The following is a 6000-nucleotide window of genomic DNA, read 5'->3' as shown; positions in this document are numbered from 1 at the left end:
GGGTCGTCTGCTTCTGTAAGAAAGACACCTGGTCGACAACCCGACGGCTAAAAGCCCAAGGCAACCCGTAAGCCGAAACTTATGCTTACCATGACCACACGAACTCGCCTGCTTATTTACAAGCAGCATTTCCGACCGACGGTCTATGGTTTAAGTTTTGCTGGGACAAAGTTGAGTGTCACGACTATAGTAGCTACACGGACCTCTTCTGCTTCTTATGAGAAGCATGAGTCCGGCCAACGACTCTATAAGTTAAAAAATCTCGCAACATGTCCCGGGAGGGCCAAAGCTCAAAGAAGCCACTCGAAAACCGGAATACATCCATAGTGGCCACAAGAACTCTTCTGTTTTCTACGTGAAGCACGTGTCCGACCGCTGGCCCTATAGGTTAAAAAATTTCGCAATACGCCATGGGAGGGCTAAAGCTCACGAAGCTACCTAAAGCCGAGATTCACAGCTATGGTAGCTACGCGAATTTACCTGCCTCCTATAGAGACAGCAAGTTAGATCGCTGGCTCTATAAGTTGGAAATCTCGCATTTCTTCTCTTTTTAGGTAAAGCTCTAGAAGCCCCAAAGCCAAAACTGAAACCTAAATTGACCGCATGAGTCAATTGCTCCATCGAAGTAGCCAACTCAACTACTCGTCCTACGACAAAGTTTTGCTAGACGCCTCAAGCAGGCAAGGCTCCCGAAGCCCTGAAGCCGAAACTAAAACCTAAGTGACAACGTAGAATCAACTACTTTGTTGAAGCAGCTCACCTAACCACTCGTCCTACGGTAAAGTTTCATGAAAGACATGGCAAAATAGAAAGATGAAGCAAAAATAAGGACATCTGTTTATTAAATTTCTAGCAAATTGATAAATCGGCTCGAAGGCTAACAAAGTTCAAGCAAAGCAGAACAAAAAGGAAAAGAAGAAAACTCCTAAGTCTAAGCAAAAAGACTACTTATTTGGCAACCTGCGCAACCATTGGTTCCCCGACTGCCACGCCTTCAGCACCCGTACCGCTCCCAGCAGCCAAAGCTTCTATCAGCTCAGTTTCAACCTCCCCTGCTTGGACTGCCTGACCCTCAGCTACTCTACCAAAGGCAGCCTTAGACGAGAAATCAAGCAAATCAACTGGAGAAATGGAAAAAGTCTCGAAGTCATTCTCGGAAAACTCATAATCCGACGGCGTGCCTTGAAGATGGTCTACATAGCCAAGCTTGTAGAAATTGGCCTGATAAAAAGCAAGCACCACTTCATAACCAACTTTCTCATTCTTCAACTGCACATTCTCTTCAACAAGCCCAATGTGAGCACCCTTTAGCTTATCTAGTTCATTTTTCAGGTTCTCGCTAGCAGACATCGCACCTTGCATATCCATCTCCTTGGACTCAAGCTTAGTGGCAACTTCTTTGAGACGAAGCACTTCAGCATGCATGAAGATAAGCTCCTCGTCCTTGGCAAAGCAAGTAGATCGTAGCTCTAAATTGACATGCTCAAGGTCTTTGACCACCGGAGAAACACGACTGACTTCCTTCTCTGCAGCTTTCAACATCGCCTGAGTCGCAATAAACCTAGCATTCAAGTGGGCGAGCTCCTGATGAGCGATCTCCAGCTGCAAAGAAGTGGGGGTAGAGACATCAAACCCCTTTAAAACGGCAAGTTCAGATTCAAGCTTCTCGATCTTTTCAGCAGCCGAGCGAAGCTGAGCCACTAATGCCACTTCGGCTTCTTTAGCACACTTGATAGCATCCTGATCAATGCGCATAGACTCAGCTGCTAGGATCAAAGTCTTATGCATTGTAGCAATCAGGGAGGACCTCATCGAGTAGGCAGGATGCTTTGCAAAGGAATCTGAGCGAATGATAACCTTCCCAACACTATCAACAAACATGGCGCATGCATTGACATCCTCAAGCATGTCAACCTTCAACATCGCACAAACCTCGGGAAACTCTCCAACCTCAAACTTAGTAGATCTCTCACAACTACCCGTACAAGCAGATTTCCCCTTCTCAGCAGATAAGTCAGTCACGGCAAAATGAGGAATTTCCCTATGCGCCCCTTAGCAACATAATCCACCTTTCTTCTTTTCATAGCGGCGAGCCTCTCAGAAGCCGATCGAAATTTAGCTTTCGATGGACGCTTCGATACTAACCCGGACATAGGAGGCGTCACCGAACCCTTCCTATAGGCAAACCTCTCAGCAATGGATGCGGTCATCTTCGGAACTGCATTTAGGGAACACTGAGCAGACGTGCATTTCATGGAGTAGATCACCTCCTGGAAAAAACGTGGCATAGGAAAAGTAAATCCCAACACAAAGTAGTACGGATGGAATTTGATAGCTCTCTTCCTAGCAGAGGCACCTTCGCCGCTATCATCTTTCACCCGCTTGACATGAATCCAGACATAATAGCATGCTTGTACGCCTCAAGAAAATCCCGAAACAGCTCATCAGAATTGATCTTGACATGTGCAACTTTGAACTAACCCACCTTACTAGAAGAATCGCCTTGACGGTACAAAGGTGGAGGATATTCGTCACTTTTGCGATCGGAGGAAGACATCTCAAAGTCTCTGCAAATATATGAGGAAAAATATTTAGAAGGCAGCTACGAAGAGAGAATAAAAAATAAAATAAAATAAAATAAAAAACAATGAAAGGACTGCAAGTCTAGCACTAAGCCCTACTACCCTCACCCTTTCACTCGGCCCAAGCCTCAGCTGCAGAAGCCCAGCCGCAAGCCAAACCCCACGACCCAGGACCCGACCCCTTTCTCTCTCTCTTTCTTTCTATCTATCTCTCTCTCTCTCTTTCTCTCTCTCTCTTTTGCAAGAAGCTCAGCCTAGCATGGGGGGAGGCCCATGCCTCATTCCTCTCCATCTTCCGTGCCCAGCGTGCCCCAAATGTAGGCCCAGGTCGCAGACGCTAGCAAGAGGTCTGGCCCAAGCCGGCCTCTCCTTCTATTCTCCAACCTTTCAGCGCCCAAGCGCCGTCAGTACCTCGGCCAAGCCTAGCTGATCCTCTAGCCGCAACACTTGCAGCCCCGTGGCACCCCGACCACCCCACTCACAACTCCTTGACACCCACCGAGTCAATTTTTCAAGTCCCAAGACTCCCAAAAAATTCAAGAAGAAGAAAATTTCAATTTTTTCTTACCTTGGTGCAGCACGAAGAAGAAGAATTACAACGAGAGACGACTCTTTGCAAGGGCAAGAAAAGAAGAACGCTAGGGGATAGGGAATAAAAATTTCCTCTGGCTTCTCTTTCTTGTTGGGATAATAATTGTTCTTCAAATTTATTTAATCCCCTGCTTAAGGCAGAATTAAATAGGTGTTGGGAATAATTATTTTCCTTTTCCTAGAAGAAGTTATCTCCAAATCAAGAAAGAAGATCAAGTTCAAATTGGGAAACAACTTCACAAGCCTAAGTAGCTTGGGATTCCTACACCTACAATCATTTTCCTGTGTGCAGCACAGTAGGTGTGGGGGCATTTGTGAAGCCTAAAATAATCCCAAATATTCTAGAGGCGACACATGGACTTTTATTCAAGGACAAAATTACCCTCAATAAATGGGCAGGTTTTTCAGATGCTTCCACGCGCAAATCACATCCTTGGAGGGCTGAGCAGCAGAACACAACTGCCCACAGCTCAACTGCCCTTGGCAAGGAATTAAAGATAAGGATTAATTACCCAAATCCTATCTTTAATACATTCCTAATTGAAGATTGACTCCAATCAAGTAAGTAATCTTAATTTAAATCAATTAGGGATAATTACCCCATTATCTCAAGATATAATTTCCTATTAAATATCTTAGGAATATTTAGAGAATATCTCTCCATTAAACACCATATGGCCGGCCCTAGCCCTATAAATACCCCCATATTCTACCAATTTTGGGGAGCTTTTTGCAACCCTAAACACTTTACTTTTTCAAAAAAACTAACTTAGGCATCGGAGATCCGTTGACCTAACCCCCTACCTCTTGGGCACGCGAGGCTTAGGTCTCTGATCGAAGGTGTTGATTGTTTTGCAGGTGCATTTTCGTCAAGACTGAAGACGGTGTAAATTTGAATCGACAGTTGATGCTGCTTGGATTGCACTCTCTCTCCTATACACACAATTTTACTTTGTTCTTTTGCTTTTTCTGATAATAAGATTGAATTTTTTGGTGCGATTGATTTTACTTCGTTCTTTTGCAACTATCCAAAATTCAAATACAACGCAGGGAGAGAACTGAAGAAAAACCCTAGGGAGAGAACGCTGGAAAGTTTGAGGTTGAAACGCAGCAAAGCTTTGTGGATGGAAAATTCAATGAAATCTTTGGGGAATTGGAGGGATTGTTTATATATACTGTATAGGCTTTGACATCTATATTTTCTATCCTAGAATTCATTAAAATGCACCAAAATTCACAATTTAATGAAATCCCATTAAATATGTAATTTTTTTTACCGCATCTACATTTTTATACACTTGCTTAAAATCCATTGAAATATATCACTTAGTATTACAGTCTAGTGGTATTTATCTTCATTTGAAAGTGAGAGGTCTTAGGTTCGATTCTCGCCAAAGATGAGTTTGAATCACATTATTGCTACCATATTGTGAGGCTAAATCTGCCCCCTCACCCTTAATATAGATAATATCATTTGTTCAAAAAAAAAAAAAATTCCATTAAAATAGTAATTCACTACAATCGGATTTACAAGGACCTTAAAAATGTCGTTTAAAATTCTGATTGACTAACCTAGAATTTTATAGTCTTTATCTTAAATCTTTTCTAATTCTTAATTTGACTACGTCTCATATGTAGATTTTTCTTCTAGTAGAAATCTTACGGCGTGTTCCTAGTTGTTCCGTATTTTCATTTTGTGGAATATTTTTGAAGCTGTTAAATTTTCCACCCCCTACATTTCGAATCCAAGCTCTGTCCTAACTACATGTTGGTTGATTGTTTAAACAATCAATAGAACCCTAGCTCCGCCGTCACTTATATAATATGCCTATTTTTATTTTATGCTAATTTACTAGTTATAATGTTCATAGTTGAGCTCTACACGTGTTACTAAATTTATTGTAGCCACTCAATCGAACTTTCTGTAGAATTGAGCGAAGTGAGTACGTCTTTAGTTTTATAGAGAGATGAAATCACGCACAGAGTGTATTGAGTCATTGACCACTATAATTTTAGTAATTAATTACTCCCAAAGACTAACTTATTAGGAAAAAATGAACATGCTTTTCGAGCAAACATGGAGTTCTTACATACGTCTTGCACAAATTAATACACCATGATCAAAATGGTTAGACACACGTCAAGTAAAAGCAGGCATTTGAATTGAATCTGTACTCTTTGATGAAGCATGAGCTGGAGCCCTTTCCATACATAATCAACTAATTAAGCTTTCCATGGGAACGGCCAGATTCGACACCAGATTTAATTAGGTTCAAACTCTCATTAGTCTCTCTACACTGAAATATTTAATACAAAATTTTATATTAACCCAATTCACAAGCATATTTTAGGAGAAACCCTTATATTTCTATATAAACTCATAGACCATATTTCTCACTAAGTTAACTTCCCACTGTGCCCTTGAGTTAATGAAAAAGAAATTAAACATACCGACAACGTGTTTGTTTTGTGACGGGGATGTGGAAACGATTAATCACGTGATGAGGTTCTATCCCCGTGTGATGGTGGTGTGGTTTTCTAGTCCGATGGGTATCAGAAGCCAAGGGGATTGGTGGAAGAGCTTGATGGAAAGGATAGCTGCCATTGCAGGTTCGATGTCGAGGGAGAGTTTTGACTTGGTAATGGTTTTAATTTGGTGCGTATGGATAGAACGTAATGCAATGCTGTGGAATGGAAAGGCTCTGGAGCCTTCGGAAATGCACTGTAAAGTGCAGACTTGGCTACATGAGTTCCATAAATGGCATGGGCCGAGGAAGAACACCAACGTTGTCACTGGGCAGCCATGGAAGCCGCCAGAAAATGGGTG

Source organism: Pyrus communis, chromosome 4 (genome assembly GCF_041283825.1).
Source record: "Pyrus communis isolate YQ-2024b chromosome 4, ASM4128382v1, whole genome shotgun sequence".
Classification (NCBI taxonomy): Eukaryota; Viridiplantae; Streptophyta; class Magnoliopsida; order Rosales; family Rosaceae; genus Pyrus; species Pyrus communis.
Note: the sequence above shows the minus strand (reverse complement) of the source record.